Raw genomic sequence first — 26,917 nt, 5'->3', positions numbered from 1 at the left:
TCCCTAAAGAAAAGATATGAGGGAAACTAACTGGGTTAAAGACCATTAGGTCCCCTGGGCCCGAAGTGCTGCATCCCAGGATATTAAAAGTAATAGCTATAGTGATAGTTGATGCACTGATCACAATCTCTCCAGTATCCTTGGCTTTTCAAAAAGTCCCAGTGCCCCACAGGGCAGTATGGTGGCTCAGTGAGTAGCATGCTGTTTCACAGTGGCAGGGACCTGGATTCAATCCCATCCACAGGTGATTTTCTGTGAGGAATCTGCACCTTATCCCCGTGTCTGTGTGGGTTTCTTCGAGCTGCTCCGGTCTCTTCCCACAATCCAAACATGCACAGATTAGGTGGATTAGCCATGGGAAATGCAAGGTTGCAGGGGCTGGGCAGCTGGTTGAATCTGGGTGCCATGCTCTTCCGAGAGTCAGTTTGGACACAATGGGCCAAGTGGCCTGCTCTCATGCTGCAGGGATGCTATGACTAGTACCTTTATTTTAGAAAGGAAAGGAGACAAAAAAGATAACTACTGGCCAGTTAGCTTAATGTCTGTTATTGGAAAATGCAAGAGCCTATCAGAAAAGATGTAATTGCAGAGCACTTAAAATACGTAATACAATCACAGTCACTACGGCTTGATAAACAGGAAATTGTGCATGACAGATTTATAAGAATTCCATGAGGAGATTACAAGTAGTACAAATAAAAGGGTGTGACATTCAAAAAGGTATTTGTAAAAATAATCACACTTCAAGCAGATAAGACTTTTAATAAGACCACATAGTTTTGGGGAAATATATTAACATGGATAGGGGATTGACCAAATAATAGAGAACAGACATTTGGTACAGGGGGAGTCATTTCCAGGTTGGCAAGCTGTAAAAAGTGAACTGCCATACGAATCAATGCCACGGCCATTCTTGTTGCGAATAAATATTAATGACATAGTGATGAAAGTGAATGTACTATTACTGAGCTTACAGAAAACACAAAAATAGGTATGGAAGACAAGTGATGAGACTGCCAGACTGCCTGCAGAGGGATGTACAAAAGTTAAGATGCTCAGACTGGAGTATTTTTAACAGTATGGGAATGAAACGCTATAGGGAAACGGCAGGAAAGTGGTATCGAGGAATATCAGTATTTTATGATCTCATTGAGTGGCAGACTCAATGGACTGAATAGCCTTCTGCTCATTCATCATATTTCAAGAGTAAAACCTAGAGTCAATGAAATTCTAATTGAATTAAATATGGAAAATCAGCAAGGACATGTTACATTGCTTAACCCAAAGTCAAAGTACAAAAGCAGATTCCACAAAAGCACAGATAGCACATTCTTTGAGATGCCTCTTACTTCCAGACCAAAACGTTGCAACAAAAACTCACTAATGTAGAACCAAGAATACAAATATTCATGCAGCTACTTTCATGATGTGAAATGTCAATGTGATCTGTCACCCGCCAGTGACACAATAAGCAATGCTGCAGTAAGGTCAAGACAGACAATTAGGATGATTATTATTGATCAGTTTGGGTATTCAGAGACAGTGAGGGGGTTCTCAGACAATGTTGAACCTCAAAGCACTTACAATCTGGGATTATGGTTTCCCTCCAGCACTACATTACAAAAGAAGAAGAAATGCTGAGAAATCAAAGGTCGAAAAACATGGCATACGTTTTAGGCAACACAGGAAGAAACCAGAGTGTGTCCAAATTCTGTGACAGAATATAATTTTCATACAACGCTTTCCTTAACATTTGGAAATGAGAAAGTATCTTTCATCAATGTTGTGTATATGGCTGCATTATTTTCTCTCAAACTGTGTTCTGTCATTGCTGTGAACAAAACAAAAAGTGTTCTGGAGAGATAGCAGGAACTGCACATGCTGGAGAATCGGAGTTAACGAGGTGTACAACTGGATGAACACAGCAGGCCAAGCAGCATCAGAGGAGTAGGAAAGCTGACGTTTCGGGCCTAGACCCTTCTTCAGAAACATCAGCTTTCCTACTCCTCTGATGCTGCTTGTCCTGCTGTGTCCATCCAGCTCTCCACCTTGTTGTCTCAGAAACAGTGTTACAGTGATTAGTATGAGTCCTAGCTCTGACCAACTTTTTGTGCGAAAGGTTGAATATTCATCATTCTAGTTCTTGTACTCATTTTGCAGGACCTAAATGCCACAGCACAGTGGCTGAGTGGTTAGCACCACTGCCTTACAGTGACAGGGCCCCAGGATCGATTCCAGTTGTGGACAACTGTCTGTGTGGAGTTTGCGCATTCTCCCCATGACTGTTTGAGTTTCCTCCAGTTACTCCCATTTCTTCCCACACTCTAAAAGATATTGCTGCTACGGGATTGTACGACATAATAAATGTGTTAGTGAGAATGGGGGGAAAAGAGTCCCTTAAGACACAAGGGTAGCCTTGGAGAAAGTCTCAAGGGCAACAAGGTGGTGCAGTGGTTGGCACTACTGCCTCACAGTACCAGGGACCTGGGCTCAATTCCACCCTTGGGTGACTCTTCGTTTACACATTCTCCCCATGTCTGTGAGGGTTTTCGCTAGGTGCTCCAGTTTCCTACCACAGTCCAAAGATGTGCAAATTAGGTGGATTGACCACACTAAATTGTCCATAGCTACCAGGTTTGTTAGCCTTGCAGGGGTAGGTGTGGACCTGTTGGGCTGAATGTTTCTACACTGTAGGGATTCAGTGAACCCTCTTTCTACCGATGTCGTTGGCAGAAATGTGCACAATGAGCTATGTAGGAATCCTGCTCATTGACTGCAGCTCCACCTTCAACACTATTATCCCCTCCAGACTGATCTCAAAACTCTATGACCTAGGTTTCTGCTCTGCCCTCTGCTACTGGATCCTTAACTTTCTGACCCAAAACCACAGTGAAGATAGGTAACTGCCCCTCCTCCACAATAACACTAGTGCCCTCTAAGGATGTTTCCTCAGCCCCCTACTGCACTCCTTGTGCACCCATGACTGTGTTGCCAAATTCCAAATTAACGCCATCTGCAAGTTAACTGACGACACCACTGCAGTGGGATGGATATCTAACAATGAATCAAAATACAGAAGGGAGGCAAAGGGTTTGGTGACGTGGTGCAGAGAACAACCTCTCTCTCGATGTCGGCAAAACTAAAGAACTGATCACTGATTTCAAAAGACAGGAGGAGAACACGCCCTGATGTATATCAATGGAACTGAGGTTGAGAGGGTGGAGCGTGTCAAGTTCCCCGGTATGACGATAATCAACAACCCGTCCTGGACTTTCCACGAAAATACGTTGGTCAAGGCGGCACAACAATGCCTCTCCTTCCTCGGGCGGCTCAGGAAATTTGGCCTGACCAATTTCTACAGATGCACCATTAAAAGCACATTGTCCAAGTGTATAATGGCCTGGTATGGCAACTATTCTGCCCAGGACTGTGAGAAACTACAGAAGCGGGTGTGCACAGCCCAGATCATCACGGAAGCCAACCTCTCATCCAAGGACTCCATTTACATGGCTCACTGCTGCGGAAAGGTAGCCAGCATCACCAAAGACCCATCGCACCTACGTAATGATCTCCTACATCCTCTTCCATCAGGCACCAGGTACAGAAGCCTGAACACATGCACACCAACAGTTTTAGGAACAGCTTCTTCCCAGTTGTTATCAGACTGATAAATAGACTCTCTAGCCTGAAATAACGCTGATCTTGCTAACATTGATCTCACTGAGCGCATGCTCTGTTCAATGTAACCTGCATGCCTCTGTCATTTTCATCTGTATATCCTTCGCTTACTATGATCTGCCTGTACCACTCATAAATAAAGATTTTCACTCTACTTTGGTACACGTGACAATAAATCAATCAATTAGTCAACAACCTTAATACAAGTTTGAGGAACAAGACTTCATCATCTGTCTTGTCACTTTCTAGCCTTCTGGTCCAATATTAAGTTCAACCAATTTAGATCAGAACCTACGCTTCCATCTTGCTCCTGTATCCCTTTTTGCATTCAGATGCCTATGTAGCTATTCACACCTCTTCTGGACACAACCTTTGATTTTTTTTAAAAAAATTACCATTGTGTTACCAAGCTTTTGCAAAAAATAATGTTTCGTAACATAATTTCTTCTACCCTCCACCTCATCACAAGCATTCCCTTGAGAATTTTTGGGAGTTTTCCGACCTCCTGTCTACCAGCCGGAAATACCTTACATTTGTGTCCTTCATTTCAGAGAGACTTTTATTACCAAAGCAGTTTTGTCTTACACCCAATGGAACAAACGCAAGAACATGATATTTCAAACAATTGGAATAATTTATACGAGAAGAAAAACATGTCGTGTGGTTGACAAGTCCACTCTTGTGGACTGAATGAGGGTGTACCGCAGGATAATCACCTAATCAATGTATCATTTCCCCTTTGCAGAGAAAACACTGGAAAAATTGAATATACCTGTATGTTTGAACAGATGAAGTACGGGTAAATCGCTGTTTCACTTTACAAGTGTATTTGGGACCTTGCTTGGTGACTGAGGAAATGGTCACTTTGGAATGCTGAAAGGGGATACTGGTGAAGATGCTGGAAGATAATCTGCTGAACGCAGAGGTTGATGGAGGGACAAGCTGAGAATAAGGAGAATTTATGATTCTGGGATAGGTGGAATGGATGAGGGCCGAATTTTGTGAAATGGATCAAAGTGAAAGTTCTGCGAACCATGTTGGGGTCCTTGGTTGTGGAAAAGAGAAAGCATCTCACACGTGCCGGTGCGGTGTGCTCTGCTCATTACAAACAAGCAGTTTTCAGTCGGCCAATCATTATCATATATGACCTATATGTCTGGCATAATACTGGCTGCAAATTTCATAGACAATGTTGGTCAATGCAATGAGGATTATTTTTGGACTGACAACAGCATCCTGCTAGGGGAAAATACCATTCACATAACCACTATACAGCAGCAGCATGAATTACTTGCTTAAGCTCAAACTTTTGAGAAGCTTTGGTTTTCCATGGCAATTTGAGGTAGACCAGGCACTTTTCAGTTCTAAAATTTGAACCATTTGACAATGCACAGTATACACATCAGTCATCTACTTGTGATATCCATTATAGAACATAGAACATAGAACAATACGGCACAGAACAGGCCCTTCGGCCCTCGACGTTGCGCCGACCTGTGAACTAATCTAAGCCCCTCCCCTGACACAATCCCATCATTATCCATATGCTTATCCAAGGACTGTTGAAATGCCCCTAATGTGGCTGAGTTAACTACTTTGGCATGCGGGGCATTCCACGCCCATAGCACTCTCTGAGTAAAGAACCTGCCTCTGACATCTGTCTTAAATCTATCACCCCTCAATTTGTAGCTATGCCCCCTTGTACAAGCTGAAATCATCATCCTCTGAAAAAGACTCTCACTGTCCACAATATCTAATTTTCTGATCATCTTATATGTCTCTATTAAATCCCCCCTTAGCCTCCTTTTCTCCAATGAGAACAGACCCAAGTCTCTCAGCCTTTCTTCATAGGGCCTGTGCTCCAGACCAGGCTGCATCCTGGTAAATCTCCTCTGCACCTTTTCCAATGCTTCAACATCCTTCCTGTCATGGGGCGACCAGAACTGCACGCAATATTCCAAATGAGGCTGCACTAGCATTTTGTACAGTTGGAGCATGACATCATGGCTCCGGAAGTCAATCCCTATAAATCCCGTGACTGTACAAAACGCTAGTCGAGTAGCCTGTATCTCAGTATTCTCCTCGACAACATTGTCGTTTTCCAGAGTGAATACTGTCAAAAAATATTCAATTAGTGCTTCCCCTATCTCCTCTGACTCCACACACAACTTCCCACTACTGTCCTTGATTGGCCCTCATCTTACTCTCGTCATTCTTTTATCTTTTATCTTATTTATCTTCATGATGTACTTTATGAGCAATACCACACATCCCCACATCACTTTAAACCTTTGGAACCTTAACAAGTTGTAGATATCTCCAATTAGCTCACTTCTTCGCTTGAAGCAGAGCAAGGACTAAGTCCTGCACGGTGAAAATGTTAGAAACAACAATGAGCACTGTCCTGCCGAGCCTTACCTAACTTCGTTACTGACCAAACTACCAGCACCCAGTTCAAAGTTGCACAATTGCTCAAGCTTTGCATTTCAGAGAGTGACTATTGTAAACATGGAAGCTAGGAGGAGGGAGGAGGCCAAATGGCTCTTTGAGCCTGCTCCACCATTCTTCATGATCATGACTGATCATCCAACTCAACAGCCTAATCCTGCTTTCTCTCCATAACACTTGATCCCATTCACCCCAAGTGTTATATCTAGCCATATCTTGAATACGTTCAATGTTTTGACATGAACTGCTTGCTTTGGTAATGATTTCCACGGACTCACCATTCTTTGGGTGAAGAAATACCTCCGAAATCGTCTATCCTGAATCCTCATACTGTGACCCCTGGTTCTGGACACACCCACCACTGGGAACTGCATCTATCCTGTCCAGTCCTGTTCGAATTTTATAAGTCACCTCATTCATTTGAATTCCAGCGAGAACAATCCTAACCGAGTCAATCTCTGATCATACATCAGACCTGCCATTCCGGGAAACAGGCTGATAAACATGCGCTGCACTGATAAACTATGAGAGCAACAGCATCCTTCCGCAGAAAAGGAGCACAAAACTGCACACACTATTTTAGGTGCGGCTTCACCAAGGTGCTGCGTAACTGCAACACCACATTCTGGCTTCTGTACTCGAAACCTCTCGGAACGAAGGCCAACAGACCATTTCAGAGACGGGAGGAACTGCCAATGCTGGAGAATCTGAGATAACAAGGTGTGGAGCCGGATGAACACAGCTGGCCAAGCGGTATCAGAGGAGCAGGAAAGATGACGTTTCGGGTTTGGGCCCTTTTTCAGAAATGGGGGAGGGGAACGGGATTCTGAAATAAATAAAGAGAGAAGGGGAGGTGGATAGAAGATGGATAGAGGAGAAGATAGGTGGAGACAGATCAAAGAGGCGGTGCTGGAGCCAGTAAAGGTGAGTGTTGTTGGGGAGTTATGATGGAGGTTCATCAGTCAAGGGAAGACAGACAGGTCAAGGAGGAGGGGATGATGCTGGTAGGTAGGAGGTGGGGTGGAGATTAGGGTGAGAGTTCGGGTTAGGGTTACACCCTAACCCCACCCCACCTCCTACCTACCAGCGTCAGCCCTGCCTCCTTGACCTGTCTGTCTTCCCTTGACTGGTCAACCCCCTTCCTAACATTTGTCTTTACCAGTCTCTTTCTCTTCACGTATCTATAGAAACTCTGTCAGTCTTTATGTTCCCTGTATGCTTACTTTACTGCATTTACCCCTTCTTAATCAATCCCTTGGTCCTTCTTTGCTAAATTCTACTATGCTGCCAATCCTCAAATGTTGTTTCCATGGATCAGATACTATCGCTAATTGCCTTTGTTAAGTCATGGATTGGTCCTCTTACCCATTTTGCTTTCATGCCAGACAGGAATAAACAGTTGTTGTAGTCCGCCCACGTGCTCCTTAAATGTTTGCCATTGCCTATCCACTGTCATCCCTTTAAGCAACTCTTTGTGATCTATCAAGGCTAATTTCATGCCTCATATCTTCAGCTTTCATTATTAAGATGCAGCACCCTGGTCTCCAAGTCAACTCTCACACTCTCCATCTTGATTGAAAAAATTCTATCATGTTGCGGCCACTCATCTCGAAGAAATCTTGCACAGCTAGATTGGCAATGATTCCCTTCTCATTACACAGCACCCAGTCTTAGATGCACTGCTTTCCAGTTGGTTCCTCAACATATTGCTCAAGAAAACCATCCCGTATCCATTCCAGGTCTGTTCTAGTTCTGTTATAAACTAGTAGAGCTCTCAACAATAAATTAGAAGGTTATGGCTTCAAGCTGTAATTTATATTTAAGCATAATTTTTAGGGTAATACTTCAATGAAGTACTGAGGAATTTGGATTGTCGGAGATGCCAGCATTCAGAAGAGGCATTAACTTGAGGCTCCACCTGCTGTTAAGAGCTCAGATCAACTGAAGTCGTGACACACTTTGCCTGGGTAATAAATTCTAGTGACAAACCAGTCCATATCAATAGTGCAAGATAACAAAGTGTGGAGCTGGATGAACACAGCAGGCCAAGCAGCATCTCAGGAGCACAAAAGCTGACGTTTCGGGCCTAGACCCTTCATCAGAGAGGGGCATGGGGAGAGGGAACTGGAATAAATAAGGAGAGAGGGGGAGGCGGACCGAAGATGGATAAAAAAGAAGATAGGTAGACAGGAGTGTACAGGTGGGGAGGTAGGGAGGGGATAGGTCAGTCCAGGGAAGACAGACAGGTCAAGGAGGTGGGATGAGGTTAGTAGGTAGGAAAAGGAGGTGCAGCTTGAGATGGGAGGAAGGGATGGGTGGGAGGAAGAACAAGTTAGGGAAGCAGAAACAGGCTGGGCTGGTTTTGAGATGCAGTTGGGGGAGGGGAAGAACTGGGCTGGTTTTGGGATGCAGTGGGGGAAGGGGAGATTTTGAAGCTTGTGAAGTCCACATTGATACCATTGGGCTGCAGGGTTTCCAAGCGGAATATGAGTTGCTGTTCCAGCAACCTTCGGGTGGCATCATTGTGGCACTGCAGGAGGCCCATGATGGACATGTCGTCTGAGGAATGAGAGGGGTAGTTGAAATGGTTCGCGACTGGGAGGTGCAGTTGTTTGTTGCGAACCAAGCGGAGGTGTTCTGCAAAGTGGTTCCTAAGCCTCTGCTTGGTTTCCCCAATGTAGCGGAGGCCACACCGGGTGCAATGGATACGATATACCACATTGGCAGATGTGCAGGTGAACAAAACGAAAATGAGCTCAAAATTCATACTGGCAAGTAGACCCGCTTGACATTATGAATTGGTGCAGAGCACACTTACATGTTGGAAGCAACTGCGGACACTTGGTTCAATGGTGCTGCCTCCAAATGAAGCTACCTCACCCAGCTGCCGAGGGATCTGGACTGCATCGTGAAGCAAAAGGCTCAGGCTTCGTTGGTCACATAAATCTGTGGGTTCAGCTACTTGTTTGAAGATATCTGCAAAAGTTATCCAGAAGAAAAATACTGACATTCCTAAACTTAAGGGAGGTAGTTGAGAGTTCAATACATCCAATACATCTTCCTCAATTGCCTTGCTTTGTAAATCATCTTAAAACATTATTTTTATGATCTTGATTGGCTATTTGCAAACAACTGTGGAAACAAAAACTTCTGTTTGTTTACAACAATGGACAATGTATGTTGTCTGATTCTCCAAGGAAGTCATTTTGTCAATTTCTTTCTTGATTGTAAATCTCAAACCTCTCTAATAGCTCCTCGTTCATTTCACAGAGGTAATCTTTGTGTGGACCTGGAAAACATCGGCACGGTCCTCAATGAATATTTTGTGTCAATCTTTACAATGGAAAAGGACACTGCAAGTAAGATATCAGGGCAGAGGACCTCGGAGCATCAGAGGTTAAGATACAGGGAGATGCAGCTGGTTGAGCAACTTTAAAAGTGGATACATCTACAGGGCGAACTGAAACGTATACCAGCTAGCGGGGGAAGTGAGGGAGGAGATATCTGGGCCGCTGGCAGCAATTTTCAAACCCTTGTCAATCACACGTGAAGTAATGAAACACTATTAACATTGTCCCACTATTAATAAACGGAGAGAGGAACAGACCAGGAAATTAAAGGCCAGTCAGAATAATCTCAGCACTGGTGAAGCTATAAAGAGGCATTCTTAGGGGTAGAATGTACTTGCAAGAAATAATCAGGGATAAACACTATGGATTTGTTAAGATGAGGTCACATTATGCATTTGATGTGGGCTTAGTAAAGTCCCCCTTGGCAGATTGAGCAAGAAAACAACAGCCATGGGATCAAAGGCAAAGAGGCACACTGGAGCCAAAACTGGCTGTGGCAGAGAGCACAGGGTGATTGATGGTAGAGGGATATCTATTTGACAGGATGTTTGCTTTGAGTGGGGTTGTGCAGGGCTTTCCACAAGGACCCTTGAAATTTGTCAAGTTAATTCATCATTTGGGCTTAAACACAGGATGTATGACTGTATTGCTAGCGAATGGCTAATTTAGTGAGGAGGATATCGATGGAATGGCCATGTAAATAACAGCCATGGGATCAAAGGCAAAGTGGCACACTGGATCCAAAATTGGTTGACAGACAGGAAGAATAAACTTCAGGAGGAGATCAACAGACTGGTCAGCTGAGCACAGCAATTGAACTCAACCAGGAAAAGTGTGAGCTAATGAACTTGGGACGGCGAACAACGCAAGGGATCACACTATGAAGGGTGTAATCCTGGAGATGACTGAAAAAACCAGCTGCCTGGGCTGGGGGTTGTCATGGAATCATATAGTACAGAAGAGGTCCTATGGCCCACTAAGGCTGTACCTCTAAAAATACACTGCAACATATACTAGTCGCATTTTTACACACGAGACCATTCTCTTAAATATTACGACATGTCAACTGCTCATCCAAGTACTTTTCAAAGGTTGTGAGGTTTCCTGTTTCAACTTCCCGCCCAGGCAATGCGCTCCAGACCTTCACCACACTCTGGATGAAAACGATTTTCCTCAAACCTCCTCAATATTCCCGTCTTTCTCTTTAAAATTATGCTCTATTGTTATTGATGCTTTAACTAAGGGGAACAATGCTTTCTATTCAACCCATCTATACCTCTCATAATCTTATATGCCTCTGTCAGGACCTCCATTCACCCACCAAACCTTCTCTGCTTCACAGAAAATAATGTGATTTTTTCCAGTCTTTCTTCACAGCTAAAATGCTCCAACACATGCAACATCCTTTTCATTCCCTCCAGTGCAATTACATCCTTCCTAATGGGTGGTGACCAAAATGCCACACACGACTCCAGCTGTGGCCTAACCAAACTTTTAAACAACTCCAAAGTGACCTTCCCACTCTTACAATTTATGCCACAACTGATAAAGGGAGGTGTCCCATATGTCTTTGTAACAACCCTTACTAGCCTGACCTGACCCCTTCAGGAATTCATGAACAAGCACTCCAGGGTCCCTTTTCTCCTCTAAGCTTCCCAGTGTCCTGCTATGCATTAGAGTGAGATTTTATTATCACATGCATTCAATACAGGGTACAAGAGTACAAAGAAAAGAGTACAAAGTTGCCTTAGACGGTGCCATCTCAGGTACAAAGTACCTTGGTACGCAATTTTAGTTGCAGAAGTAGAAAATTTATCCATCCTTCTTTACTCAGAGTCGTAGGGGAGTGGAATGCAATGCCGGAGAGGGGAGTGGAGTCAGCCTCAATAGGGGCATTTCATCGGCTATTAGACAAGCACATGGATGATAGTATAAGGTAGGGGCGGAGGTTAGATTGACCACAGGATTAGGGTAAAAGTTCGGCACAACATCGTGGGCTGAAGGGCCTGTACTGTGCTGTACCGTTCCATGCTCCATGTGATAAAAATAAATGAATAAGTTAAAAAATTCAGCACTACAGTCTTCTTAGTATAACAGTAGAAGAATAAAAACAAAAGTTTAAAAACTCAAACATCACTCTCCACTGGAGTCGTACCTGAGGACTGGAGGGAGGCAAATGTAATTCCTCTCTTCAAGAAAGGAAATAGGGAAATCTCCGGCAATTACAGACCAGTAAGTCTCACGTCTGTCGTCTGCAAGGTGTGAGAAAGGATTCTGAGGGATAGGATTTACGACCATCTGGAAGAGCATGGCTTGATCAAATACAGTCAACACGGCTTTGTGAGGGGTAGGTCATGTCTCACAAAACTTATCGAGTTTTTTGAGGATGTGACTAGAAAAGTTGATGAGGGTCGAGCTGTCGATGTGATGTATATGGACTTCAGCAAGGCATTTGATAAGGTTCCCCATGGTAGGCTCATTCAGAAGGTCAGGAGGAATGGGATACAGGGGAACTTAGCTGCTTGGATACAGAATTGGCTGGCCAACAGAAGACAGCGAGTGGTAGTAGAAGGAAAATATTCTGCCTGGAAGTCAGTGGTGAGTGGGGTTCCACAGGGCTCTGTCCTTGGGCCTCTACTGTTTGTAATTTTTATTAATGACTTGGATGAGGGGATTGAAGGATGGGTCAGCAAGTTTGCAGACGACACAAAGGTCGGAGGTGTCGTTGACAGTGTAGAGGGCTGTTGTAGGCTGCAGCGGGACATTGACAGGATGCAGAGATGGGCTGAGAGGTGGCAGATGGAGTTCAACCTGGATAAATGCGAGGTGATGCATTTTGGAAGGTCGAATTTGAAAGCTGAGTAAAGGATTAAGGATAGGATTCTTGGCAGTGTGGAGGAACAGAGGGATCTTGGTGTGCAGATACATAGATCCCTTAAAATGGCCACCCAAGTGGACAGGGTTGTTAAGAAAGCATATGGTGTTTTGGCTTTCATTAACAGGGAGATTGAGTTTAAGAGTCATGAGATCTTGTTGCAGCTCTATAAAACTTTGGTTAGACCGCACTTGGAATACTGCGTCCAGTTCTGGGCGCCCTATTATAGGAAAGATGTGGATGCTTTGGAGAGGGTTCAGAAGAGGTTTACCAGGATGCTGCCTGGACTGGAGGGCTTATCTTATGAAGAGAGGTTGACTGAGCTCGGTCTCTTTTCATTGGAGAAAAGGAGGAGGAGAGGGGACCTAATTGAGGTATACAAGATAATGAGAGGCATAGATAGAGTTGATAGCCAGAGACTATTTCCCAAGGCAGAAATGGCTAACATGAGGGGTCATAGTTTTAAGCTGGTTGGTGGAAAGTATAGAGGGGATGTCAGAGGTGGGTTCTTTACACAGAGAGTTGTGAGAGCATGGAATGCGTTGCCAGCAGCAGTTGTGGAAGCAAGGTCATTGGGGTCATTTAAGAGACTGCTGGACATGCATATGGTCACAGAAATTTGAGGGTGCATACATGAGGATCAATGGTCGGCACAACATTGTGGGCTGAAGGGCCTGTTCTGTGCTGTACTGTTCTGTTCTGTTCTATGTTCTATTACAGTCCTTTCCTAAGCCACGAGTTTGCAGACACTCTGAACGAGGCTTCCCCCGTGATGGTTTGTATTCCCTGCGCTGGGCTAAAACCCGCCCATCCTTGCCAGTGGACTTCACTGCTGACTGCTGTAGCTGACCTCCATCGGGCACGACAGGCTTTGCCACATTAAGTACTCTCTTATCTTATTCCTTCTTCAGGCTATATCAATCTGCCACTGACCTGCCCATCTGACTGATGACAAGATTGGAGCAGACAAGGGGACCTGGTAAAAGGTGTTTAAGATTTTGAAGGGCATAGAAAGGATAACTGGAAGCTGCTTTTTCCATTAGTTGACATGAACTCACTGACTGAAAGTGTGGCTGATTCAGAAAGTGTCTGAATATTTAAGCAGTATTTAGATAATCACTTGTGTTGCTGTAGGCTCCAGGGCTATGGGTCAAACAATCAAAAAGGAAATAAATGCCATGTGAGTTCAATGTAGACAGATCTTTGTTGAGTAGTGCAGTAACGACAGACCGCACGGCCTCCTCCTGTGCAACAAACATCCATGACTCTACAATTACACAGCTTTTCTTTGAGACATTTCTCCACTTGACTGATTCTTTGTAAATGCAAGGCCGACAAAATAAATCCTTTTATTAAAAGCTTCCATCTCACTGAGAAAGCTTCAGGCCAATTTGATAATCTGCTCTGAAAATTCTGCTCATATTTTGATAGTTATGAAAAATTCTACTATCAGGGCTGTCACAATCCACAACATTCTAAATCAATCAACAATATTCTAGAAAGATGATCATTTGCCTATACAACAAATTTTAACTGATGTTTTTAAAAAATAGAGAAATAAATCTAGATCTGTCAAAAACTAATCAGTTCTTCCTTGGACCATACCTGTACAGACCAGGTTTCAATGAAATATGCCCATTAGTTGTGAGATACATTGTTGACAATAGAACATCAAATGGGGAAAAACATGACCTCACATTAAGTGTTATCACTGCTGCAAGTGAGCAGTAGAGTCATACAGCACTTCTGAATATTTTCCAAGTATTCTAATGATGAAAACATTATTGGTAACAAAAACAGCTGCTAAGATGGTGTCGTTGAGAAGCAATGGCATCAGACAGATGTAGTGCATCATTTATCCAGCAGGAATGCACTGTGCAGATTCTGCAAAGACCACGCTATAACTTAACATTAATAGTGGCAGTGACTAAATAGAGAAATATACTAAGACAGCAAACCTTTTGTTAAACAGTACCCGTGGTACCAGGAATGGGCTGAATAATCAAAAATTCCAGTTGATCAATAGGTCCACACACACAAAAAACACACACTCAATAACAGGAACATAATGCATGGGATATACACATTACTGTTCTCCTTCATTTACAGCATAAATAACTTCAGTAATGATGCAACTTCGCCTTAACTCAAACTTACTGGCAGGGAGCCTTCTCACTTGCACCCTCACCAGACATCACAGAGATGATGAGAATACAGTAAACATCTGGTGTGTAATTTTTGTCAGTTTATTGAGTGGGCTAGTTTGTTAAACAAAGTTTACGTACAGTTAAATCTACAGTTTACATGTGTATCAGCAATGATAGATTTAGTACTTACACTTGTATTTTTTCCTCCAGATGACCCTTGGACAGACACATCAAGCCAATTTTCAAAGAAACACTCTGATTCTTCCACTCCTACCCCTGGAAAAGGAAGTTACAGAATGTCACTGACTGACTTTACTTATTTGAATACAGCATAAGATACATAGAACATAGAACAGTACAGGCCCTTCAGCCCATGATGCTGTGCTGAACTTTTACCCTAAACCTCAGGTCTATCTAACCTCCACCCCTATCTTGTATTATCACCCATATGCCTGTCAAATAGTCACTTAAATGCCCCTGATGAGGTTGACTCCACAACCCACTCCAGCTGAAACAAAGATCTCTTTGAATTGTCATTTGTCAGACATGTATTGAATCAAAAAACAAATTTCTCACTTCCACAGATTTCTACAGCATGTTAATATGATTTGTGAAAGTTAATATTTCACCCTTTTATTTTACAAATACAACTTTAAACAAAATGCTACTGTAAAGAACTTCTACGCTGGTATTTGTGCATATGCCATTTCAGTTTTGTGATCTGTTTCTATGCAACGAGTGATAAATACTTCGATTAAAACGGTTGAGAGCAGTATATGTGAGATTTAATACCATGCTTTATCTGCAGATAGTCCATCTGCAGGTAGTTATTCATGAGGCTCAACTGACATCATGTCTCAGAGGAGCTTGTGACCTCTGGGTTAGGTACTGTTTGACCGTTGCCTACTGGTCACTAGTTGAGACGAAAGAGAACTACTAGCTGCTATCCATTTTCAACAAGTGATCACGATAATCTACCTGCATTTCAACGTCCCATCAACATTCAAGAATAATAAAATGTGAGGCTGGATGAACACAGCAGGCCCAGCAGCATCTCAGGAGCACAAAAGCTGACGTTTTGGGCCTAGACCCTTCATCAGAGAGGGGGATGGGGTGAGGGTTCTGGAATAAATAGGGAGAGAGGGGGAGGCGGACCGAAGATGGAGAGAAAAGAAGATAGTTTGTGGAGAGGAGAGTATAGGTGGGGAGGTAGGGAGGGGATAGGTCAGTCCAGGGAAGACGGGCAGGTCAAGGAGGTGGCATGAGGTTAGTAGGTAGGAGATGGAGGTGCAGCTTGGGGTGGGAGGAAGGGATGGGTGAGAGGAAGAACAGGTTAGGGAGGCAGAGACAGGTTGGACTGGTTTTGGGATGCAGTGGGTGGAGCGGAAGAGCTGGGCTGGTTGTGTGGTGCAGTGGGGGGAGGGGACGAACTGGGCTGGTTTTAGGATGCGGTGGGGGAAGGGGAGATTTTGAAGCTGGTGAAGTCCACATTGATACCATTGGGCTGCAGGGTTCCCAAGCTGAATATGAGTTGCTGTTCCTGCAACCTTCGGGTGGCATCATTGTGGCATTCAAGAATTGTTGCTCGAAGAGGCTTCTGTGTAACAAGTAGGAGTAGAATCAAGATCAACCATGTTGTTTTCCCAATGTGAACCAGCTGCCAACACCATATATATGGGACCATCTTAATCATTCTTCTACAATTAACTTTTACAACAGACAACAGGTGCAGGAGTAGGCCATTCGGCCCTTCAAGCCAGCACCACCATTCATTATAATCATGACTGATCATCCACAAACCGTATCCTGTCCCTGCCTTATCCCCATAACCCTTGATTCCACTATCTTGAAGAGATCGATCCATCTTTTTCTTGAAACGATCCAGAGACTTGGCCTCCACAGCCTTCTGGGGCTGAGCATTCCATATATCCACCACTCTCTGAGTGAAGAAGGTTTTCCTCAACTCTGTTCTAAATGGCCTACCCCTTATTTTTAAACAGAACCTCTGGTTCTGGACTCACCCATCAGCGGAAACATGCTTCCTGCCTCCAGAGTGTCCAATCCTTTAATAATCTTCTGCATCTCAATCAGACCCCCTCTCATCCTTCTAAGCTAGGTCCCTGTACAGCTGCAGAAGGACGTCTTTGCTCCTATACTCAATTCCTCTTGTTATGAAGGCCAGCATGCCATTGGCTTTCTTCACTGTCTGCTGTACCTGCATGCTTGCTTTCATTGACTAATGTACAAGAACACCAAGATCACATTGTACTTCCCCTTTACCAACTTGACTCCATTGAGATAGTAATCTGCCTTCCTGTTCTTGCTACCAAAAAAGTGGATAACCACACATTTATTAACATTAAACTGCATCTGTCAGCCATCCGTCCACTCACCAAGCCAATCCAAGTCATCCTGTATTCTCATAACATCCTCCTCACATTTCACACTGCCACCCAGCTTTGTGTCATTGGAAAATTTGCTAAGATTACTTTTAATGCCTTCATCTCTATCATTAATGGATATTGTAAACAGCTGTGGTCCCAGCACCGAACCTTGTGGTACCCCACTGGCCACTGCCTGCCATTCCGAAAGGGACCCGTTCATCACGACTCTTTGTTTCCTGTCAGCCAGCCAATTTATAATCCAAGTCAGTATTTTGCCCCCAATAACATGTGCCCTGACTTTGCTCACTAGTCTCCAATGTGGGACTTTATCAAAGGCTTTCTTAAAGTCCAGGTTCACTACATCCACTGGTTCTCCCTTGTCTATATTCATAGTTACATACTCAAAAAATTCCAGAAGATTCGTCAAGCACAATTTCCCCTTTGTAAATCCATGCTGACTCTGACCTATCCTGTCACGGCTATCCAAATGAGTTGTAATTTCATCTTTTATAATTCACTCCAGCATCGTTCCCACTACTGACATCAGTCTAACCGGTCTACAATTTCCTGTTTTCTCTCTCCCTCTTGGACTCACCCATCAGCAGAAAAATGCTTCCTGCCTCCACAGTGTCCAATCCATTCATAATCCTATCCGTCTAAATCAGATCCCCTCTCATCCTTCTAAACTCGAGAGGACACAAGCCCAGTCGCTCCAATCTTTCAACATATGATAGTCCCGCCATTCCGGGAATTGACCTTGTGAACCTACGCTGCACTCCCTCAATAGCAAGAATGTCATTCCTCAAATTGGGAGACTAAAACTGCACACAGTATTCCAGGTGTGGTCTCACCAGGGCCCCGTACAGCTGCAGAAGGACCACTTTGCTCTTATACTCAATTCCTCTGATCTGATTGAGGCATAGAAAATTATGACAGGCACAGGCAGAATACATTGTGAGAATCCTTTCCCCAGGGCACATGTGTCTAAGACCAGATGGCACAAGGTTAAGGTGAGGATGAAACCAGATGGCACAAGTTTAAGGTGAGGAAGTCTGAGGAAAAGCTTTTTCATGTCAAAACTGGTAGACGTATGGAGCACGCTGCCTGAGAGGGCAGTAGAGGCAGGTATTCTCAACATTTAAAAAGCATCTGGGATGAGCATTTAAAATGCTAGGTCAAAGTAGGCTCTGGACCAAGTGTAGATAAATGAGATTAGTGCAGTTTGGTGTTTGTTGGTAGGCATAGATATGGTGTTTCTATGCTGTATGACTCTACGAGATTGACGGTCACAAAATTTTATTCAACATCTGGCCGTTTATTCCTTGACATTAACTGGATGATGTTCATATTGTGCGCATTATACACGTCATTCTCCAGCACTAACATTTGTAACCGTGAAGAACCGTGAGGAAGAAAGGCTGAGGGTCTTAGGTCTGTTCTCATTGGAGAGAAGGAGGTTCAGAGGGGATTTAATAGAGACATACAAGATGATCAGTGGACTAGATAGTGTGGACAGTGAGAGCCTTTTTCTGAGGATGATGGCATCAGCTTGTCTGAGGGGGCAGAGCTACGCATTGAGGGATAATAGATTTGAGATAGATGTCAAAGGCAGGTTCTTTAGTCAGAGAGCGGTAAGGATCGCCCTGCCTGCTGATGTAGTTCACTCAGCCACATTGGGGGCATTTAAACAGTCCTTGGATAAGCATATGGATGATGATGGGATAGTGTTGGGGGATGGGTTAAGATTAGTTCACAGGTCGGCGCAACATCGAGGGCCAAAGGAACACTGGCTTTGTGTCCCAGAAATAGGTCCAGCATTGCACTGTCCCTTACAAGCTCATCTCCATGTTCATGTAAAATAATCTATCAAATGTATTTAAAGAATTATTTCCCAAGTCAAACTTTTATCTAATCTCAATTAATGTTGTGCAGTTGAAATCCCAGAATATAATTATTATTTTATTAGCTTCTCACCCCTCAGTGAATTCCCTGCTCTTCAACTGCCCACTGCTTGCAAGGCCGATAGCTTAAATTCCTCACAACATTAGCAAACCCTTGTGCAAGGATTTTGGTTCCTTTCTGCTTCAGCTGCAGACCAGCCCACTTGTAGAGGACATACCATCCTCACAAATTCTCCTTCAGATCCAGGAGTCTAAATCCCTCCCCAAACACAAACACTTGAGCCAAGCATTCATCTGTTTTCTTCCCCTTTTTCTTGCCTTCTCAGCATGTGGCACCAGGAATAATCCAGAGATTACAACTTTACAGGTCCTGCTATTTAATCCACTGCCTAGCTCTCAGAACGCTTGGTGCAAGCGTTACCCCAAACCAAATCACTCATCTTACCAATGTGTACATCGAGCTGTGTCTTACGGTCCTCCTCCTTCAGGATCCCCTTAATGACATTGTTGACCTGGTTAATATGCCACAATGGAGTCACAGGTACGACTGTGAAAAATCTGGTCCACCCAGATCGTTGCAATGAGCAAAAAAGCACACCATTTGTCTCTACTTGCCAGGGGGCTAAGGCAGTTTGGTGTGTCCACAAGGACAACTTTCATTGATGTACCAGAGAAAGCATCCTATCTGGATGCATATCACAGCATGGTTCCTCTAGCTGAACAATCCCTATTTATTATGGCTCTTGCCTTTCTTCTTCCAGGCAGAATTGGAGAGAGCGAGCGCGCAACAGACAGAGCGAGAGAGATGGGCAATGAGGGAGAGAGAGACAGACAGACAGACAGAATGGGCGACAGAATGTGAGTGTGAGCACGCCTGCATCAGACAGTGAGAGAGATGTTGCTGAGGTGGAGATAGTTGAGAGTGTTGATCACCAACGATCTCTCCTGGTCCACCCAGATCGTCACAATGGGCAAAAAAGCACACCAATGTCTCTATTTCCCCAAGAGGCTAAGGCAATTCAGTGTGTCCACAAGGACAACAATTATTGATGTACCATAGAAAGCAACCTATCACGGCATGGTTTGGCAACAGCTCATCCTCAGGTCATAAGAAACTACAGAGTCGTGAACACAGCATAGTCCATTATGCAAACCAGCCTTCCATTCTTCTGTTTGTGCCTGTGAGTCAAGTGATGGGGGATAACAGGGAGAGGAGAGATAATGACAGGGAGAGAGGGAGGGAGAGAGGGAGAGAGGGAGAGAGGGAGAGAGGGAGAGAGGGAGAGAGGGAGAGAGGGAGAGAGGGAGAGAGGGAGAGAGGGAGAGAGGGAGAGAGGGAGAGAGGGAGAGAGGGAGAGAGGGAGAGAGGGAGAGAGGGAGAGCATGAGAGAGAGAGAGAGCATGAGAGAGAGAGAGAGCATGAGAGAGAGAGAGAGCATGAGAGAGAGAGAGAGCATGAGAGAGAGATGAGATGAGGAATAAGAAATGATGAGTGGTCAATACCTGGAGGAAAAAAAGAACCGTGTGTGAGCATTAAGAGAAGCCGCTGGCTGTAATATGGAGGCTATTGTTTTACTGATTGTACGAAACGAAAAGCAAGTGTCACCTCTTGGTGTTAGGGGACAGGAGATGCGCATTAGAGAAGGAGATATAGTCAGCCTGGTTAGAGACAGCAGACACGTTGCAAATGCATAGAAACTGAAATTAAAGCTTTCTTGTCAATGTGTAAAGAGGTGAGACAAATATGACCGGCTAATATTGTACCTTTGCGCTCAGTAAAATGATAGAATCATGATTCAGGGAATCCTTACAGTGTGGAAACAGGTCCGTCAGCCCAACACGTCCACACTGCCCCTCAAAGCTTCCCACCCAGACCCATCCACCTATAACTCACCTAACCTACACATCACTGAACACCTTGGGAAATTTAGCATGGCCAATCCACCTAACTTGCACATCTTTTCACCGTGGGAGGAAACTCGAGCACCCGGAGAAAACCCATGCAGACACATGGACAATGTGCAAACTCCACACAGACAGTGACCTAAGGGCGGAATTGAACCCAAGTTGTTGGTGCCATGAGGCAGCAGTGTTAACCAGAGCCCCTGTGCTCTTTATTATGCCAATTAAGCTGCAAGCATTTTTTTTTAAGAAAGTAAACTTACCATCGTCACAGGATGCGAGTGCTTTCAATTTCTGTCAGCTTGGAGAACTTTATCCGCATCTGCAAGGGCAAGGTGATGGCAATGGTGTGAGACTGGTTAATATTCTGCAGCTCGCCGTGCAAAAAATTAACAGCATCTCCAATGCTTTTTACCTCGGGGCATAACAGAAAGACAAGAACATGAAAAAATCCTGAAATCTTCCTCCAATTTCAATCTCAGTTGGACCATCCCTTCATCAAAAGCCACAACCAAACTGAACAGTAACTTGGTTCACTCCAAATCAACTATAACACTAATTTCCAAAACTCAATGTCCTGTTTTTCGAAGATATCTGCATGTTCCATGGAAAATCATGTATTTTCCACTGCCTACCAGGCCAATCATTTGTTCACTATGATCTCTGTCTCTCTCTCTCTCTCTCTCTCTCTCTGTATCTTGCCCTCTTTGATTTCTGTAATTCACGCCCTCCCTACCCTCAGCTACCTGTGCTCATATGCTCGAGGCTTCTCCAATTTTCTGATGTTCGTGCTAATGCTTTAAGATCCCCGCACTGAATGTCAGCAATTTTTTTCAAAAGCCTCAATGACTACTGCCCAGTGGCTCTGACATCCATATTTATAAATATGAAGTGCTTTGAGAGGTTGGTCATGGGCCACATCAACTCCAGCCTCCCACATTACCTTGATCCACTGCAATTCACCTACTGATGCAGCAGATCCATGGCAGATGCCCTCTCCTTGGCTTTACACACATCTCTGGAACGTCCAGATAACAAGGGCATCTACGTCAAGCTCCTACTTATTGAGCACATCTCCACCTTCAACACCATAATTCCATCTGCCCATCCTGGGCCTCCTGCAGTGCCACAACAATGCCACTCAAAGGTTGCAGGAACAGTACCACTTATTTTGCTTGGGAACCCTGCAGCCTAATTGTACCAGTGTGGACTTCACAAGCTTCAAAATTTCCCCTCCCCACCTACATCCCAAAACCAGCGCAGCTCATCCCCACCTCCCTAACCTGTCATTCCTCCCACCTATCCACTCTCCCACCTCAAGCCCTACCCCCATCTCCTACCTACCAGCCTCAGCTCCACCCCCTTGGCCTGGTCGTCCTCCCTGGACTGACCGATCCCCTCCCTAACTGCCCACATACACTCATCTTTACTGGCTCTATCCGCCGCCTCTTTAACCTGTCTGTCTCCTCTTCACCTACCTTCTCCTTTATTCAGAGACAAAGGGAACTGCAGATGCTGGAGAATCCAAGATAACAAAGTGTGAAGCTGGATGAACACAGCAGGCCAATCAGCATCTCAGGAGCACAAAAGCTGACATGTTGGGCCGAGACCTTTCATCAGAAAAGGGGGAGGGGGAGAGAGTTCTGAAATAAATAGCGAGAGAGGGGGAGGTGGACCGAAGATGGAGAGAAAAGAAGATAGGTGGAGAGGAGAGTATAGGTGGGAAGGTCGGGAGAGGATAGGTCAGTCCAGGGAGGACAGACAGGTCAAGGAGACGGGATGAGGTCAGTTGGTGTGAAATGGAGGTGCAGCGTGAGATGGGAGGAGAGGATAGGTGAGAGGAAGAACAGGTTAGGGAGGCGGGACAAGCTGGGCTCGTTTTGGGATGCAGTGGCGGGAGGGGAGATTTTGAAGCTTGTGAAGTTCACATCGATACCATTGGGCTGCAGCGTTCCCAAGTGGAATATGAGTTGCTGTTCCTGCACCCTTCGGGTGGCATCATTGTGGCACTGCAGGAGGCCCATGATGGGCATGTCGTCTAAGGAATGGGAGGGGGAGCTAAAACCGTTCGCGACTGTGAGGTGCTGCTGTTTACTGCGAACCGAGCGGAGGTGTTAGCTTGCACTCACTGGAGCACTGCAGCAAGCCTGAGACAGAGATTTTGGACAGGGATCATGATGGGGCGCTCAAGTGACAGGCAATTGGAAACCTGGGGCCATTCTTACGGCCAGAAAAAAGGTGTTCTGCCAAGCGGTTGGTCAGTCTGTGTTTCGTCTCCCCAATGCAGAGGGAGACCATATTGAGAGCAGTGAATACAGTAGACTAGATTGAGTGAAGTGTGGGTAAATCGCTGCTTCCCCTGGAAGCCTTGGATAGTGAAGCGGGAGGAAGTAAATGGGCAGATGTTATGCCTTCTGTGGTGGCATGGAAAGTGCTGTTGGGTTATGGGGAGCTGTTGGGAATGGATAAGGAGTGGATCGAGGTGTCCCGATGGAATGGTCCCTGCGGAAGGCTGACAAGAGAGGGGAGGGGAATATATGCCTGGTGGTGGGATCTTGTTAGAAATCGTGGCTGATGTTCTTCTCGATGTGGATATTGATGGGTTGGTCATTGAGGACCAGGGAACCTCATCAGGGGTGAGGCCAAAGTGTAGGACATGGGTTGGACATGGCTGAGATCTCTGTCAACCACGAACGCAAGGATGCTCAGGTGAGGAAGAATGTAGACATTTCGGAAACCCTCCAGCAAAAGATGATATCATGAGTTCAAGTGGATCTGTCTGGACAGTCCTGTCTGAAGATTTTGTGATGTAAGACTCTGTTGTTTGTCATAAAGGATATGGTTGAGTGATCATATTCAAATAGAAGAGACCAAGAATGTGAGGCTGGAGAATGGGTTGAGAACCATGCCTCTAGGATTCCTCTGCATGTCTATGCTTGGCTTGGGCTACTATGGTTACCTTGTCCCAGTTTTGTATGAGAGGCGTGATTCTCCACCCATAATGCAACCAACAAGCAGATACAATTGGGCCCCCACATACAAACCCATATAGATCAAAACCGGAAGTGACAGTACTCATGGTAACAGACCGGACAGTATAAATTCCAGACAGAGTAGAGTAACATTGTTTTGTTGGAGGCTCTAGTGATGATGTCATTGATCATGGTGACGAAACGTCTGAATGAAAACAAGCCAACTCGGCGAGCAAGTCAACAACCGCAATTTGAACTATCTTGTTCAAGTGTTTCATTTTTGATCTTGAATGTTAAATCTCGCTCCAACACAGGGATGGAAGATGACAGTCAACAGCTGCATTCTAACTAATTCATATCGAATCATTGTTTTGACCAGTCCAGAAACATGTAGGTTAGGCGGATTGGGAATGCTGAATTACCCACATTGCCCACATACGTGTAGGTTAGGTATATTCGCCATTGGAAATGCAGGCTGACAGGGATAGAGTAGGGAATGGGGATGGGTCTGGGTGGGATGCTCTTTGTAGGGTTGCTGTGGACTTGTGGAACTGAATGGCCTGTTTCCACACTGGGGATCCTATAAACCTAGGTTTTACTCAATTCAAGAGAGAGTGAGTTTATCAATTGCTAAACGCAAGAAGTCATAAGGCACCACAAATATGCACAAGTTAGACACAAGAAATTAGCTCAAAAAACATAAAAGTTAAGAGGGATACGGATAGTTCAGAATTTGGATTGTTTGTGAAGAATAGAAAGTGGGATGTTGTGGCCACTAAGTTGGGCGATCCCTGTAATGCTGATATGAATTCAGCAGTTAATTTTGAGATTCTTGTTGAAATTCTTTTGACCTTGTTTCCTTTTTGACATCGCCCTGGTTTGCAGAGCTCAGAGCAAAAGATTGTCTTTTCTTCTAACCTGCAGCGTAGGCCTATGAAATGGCTGTCCTAGAACTGCGACCTCCACAACTCCGTAGACCACATGAGCGTATTCGCCCAGGAATACACACACACTGACATTAAAGAACTATTGGGATAACAATACTCAGCATGGGACTGGAAAAGACAGCATGTAGAAACAGAAAACAGCTGTAAATAATGTCAAGAGGTCAAATAAAGTTATAAAGCAAAATTAATGGCTCTTTGCTTGCGTGCTCATTGTATTCAGAACAAAATCAACAAATTAAGAGCACACATACAGGTTGACGGGCATGATTTGAGAGCTATTACAAAGACATGGTTCTAAGGAGATCAACACTGGAGGTAAATGTGCAGGGCTACGTGACATTCAAAAAAGACAGGCAGGAGGGAAACTGACTGTAAGCGATGAAATTACTGTGAGAATAAGAAACAATCTTCAATCAGAAGATGTAGAATCCAATTTTATTTATTTGTTAATGGGAGGAGGACATCACTAGCTACGCAGTGTTTATTGTCCATCCCTCGTTGCCCAGGGGACAGTTCAGAGTCAATCATATGGCTGTGGGTCTGCAGTCACAAGTAGGCCAGACCACGTAAGGATGGCAGTTTGCTTTCCTAAAGGGCATCAGTGAAGCAGTTGGGTTTTTCTGACATTTGGCAATGATTTCATGGTCATCATTAAATTCTTCATTCATGATTTTCTTTTATGTTCAATTCAAATTCCACCATCTGCTGTGCTGTGATTTGAACACAGGTCCCCAGAATGTTATCTCAGTCTCTGAATTAACAGTCCAGCAATACCACCACTGGGCTATTTCCTCCCCAATCTTGGAACAAGAAAACCTGTAGCTGACTCCCACATGGGGAAAAACACTGAACCAGGAGCTTCTTCAAACGGGGTGATCGCCTCTCCTTACATTTTAAAATAGCTATGAACAATCAGGAACTTGTGGGAAGCTACTAAATTGGGGGAAGGAGTATTAGGTAGGAGCTGAGCAGTATTCATTGGGAGGAGCTTTTATTGAACAAGTCGACATTTGATACGCGGGAGTTATTTAAAGACCTACTGATCAGCATTCAGAACTGGCCTATTCCAGGGAAGGAGGAATGACAAGGATGGCAATCTAAGGACATACGGACATAAGAAATAAAGCAGGAGTAGGTCATCTGTCTCTTTCAGCTCACTCTGCCATTCAATAAGGTCATGGCTGATCTTTGTGCGGACTCAGCTCCACTTAGCCGCCATTCACCATAACCCTCAATTCCTTTCCTGTTCAAAGATCTACCTGTCTTGGCCTTTAAAACATTCAATCAGGGAACCTCAACTGTTTCACTGAGCAGAGAATTCCACAGATTCACAACCCTTTGGATGAAGCAGCTCATCCTCAACTCAGTCTTAAATCTGTTCACCCTTATTTTGAGGCTGTGCCCCCCAGTTGTAATTTCACCCATCAGTGGAAACAACTTCCGTGTTTCTTTCCTATCTATTTCTTTCATCATTTTAAAAGTTGCTATTAGAACACCCCTCATTCTTCGAAGTTTCAGTGAGTGCAATCCTAGTCTCCTCAATCTCTCCCCATACAGCAACATTTTCAATTCTGGAATCATTCTTGTGAAGCTCCTTTGCACCCCCTCCAGTGCCAGCACATCCTTTTTAAAGTGAGGAGACTAAAACTGTACAAACTACTCTACATCAAGCTTTACCAGCACCCTATACAACTGGAGCATCCCCTCCCGATTTTTAAACTGCATCACTCGAACTATAAGGGACACTATTCCATTTGTTGCCTCAATTACCAGCTGCATCTGCAAACGTTCTGTGATTCATACACAAGGTTGCCCAGCTCCCTCTGCATAGCAGCATGCTACAATTTTTCACCATTTAAGTAATACTCCATTTTGCCCTAATTGCTACCAAAATGGACAGCCTCACATTTACCATCATTGCACTCCATCTGCAAGACCCTTGTCCATTCATTTAAACTTTGTGTCCATCTGCAGATTTTCATTATCCTCTTTACTCTACCACTCATTTTAGTGTTAAATGTGATCTGTGAACTGTAATAGTACATGGAACAACACAGCGCAGAACAGGCCCTTTGGCCATCCATGTTGCGCTGACCTGTGAACTAATCTAAGCCCATTCCCCTACACTATCCCATCAGCATCCATATGCTTATCCAAGGGCTGTTTAAATGCCCTTCATGTGGCTGAGTTAACTACATTGGCAGGCAGAGCATTCCACCCCCGTACCACTCTCTGAGGAAAGAACTTGCCTCTGACATCTGTCTTAAATCCATCACCCCTCAATGTGTAGCTGTGCCCCCTTGTACCAGCTGA

The 26,917-nt window shown here is 44.5% G+C and overlaps 1 long non-coding RNA gene across 15 annotated transcripts in view; it reads right to left on the bottom strand.

The window, feature by feature from the left end:
• The window catches only part of LOC132209278 (uncharacterized), a 372,299-nt gene that overhangs the window by 327,416 nt on the left and 17,966 nt on the right, over positions 1–26,917 (bottom strand). For 5 of the 15 annotated variants that reach the window (XR_009445361.1, XR_009445364.1, XR_009445358.1 and 2 more), the window contains 3 exons: positions 20,949–21,007; positions 14,689–14,774; positions 8,945–9,102 (listed from right to left, as the gene is read on the bottom strand). The exons of 8 other annotated variants lie outside the window; for them this stretch is intronic. This is a non-coding gene — a long non-coding RNA (uncharacterized LOC132209278). Of the gene's footprint in view, positions 1–8,944; positions 9,103–14,688; positions 14,775–20,948; positions 21,101–26,917 lie in introns of all 15 variants that reach the window. 2 more of the 15 variants (XR_009445369.1, XR_009445367.1) reach the window with 2 other exon arrangements.

The sequence above is a fragment of the Stegostoma tigrinum genome, unplaced genomic scaffold (genome assembly GCF_030684315.1).
Source record: "Stegostoma tigrinum isolate sSteTig4 unplaced genomic scaffold, sSteTig4.hap1 scaffold_80, whole genome shotgun sequence".
NCBI lineage: Eukaryota > Metazoa > Chordata > Chondrichthyes > Orectolobiformes > Stegostomatidae > Stegostoma > Stegostoma tigrinum.
Note: the sequence above shows the minus strand (reverse complement) of the source record. Positions and strands in the feature narration are given on the sequence as shown.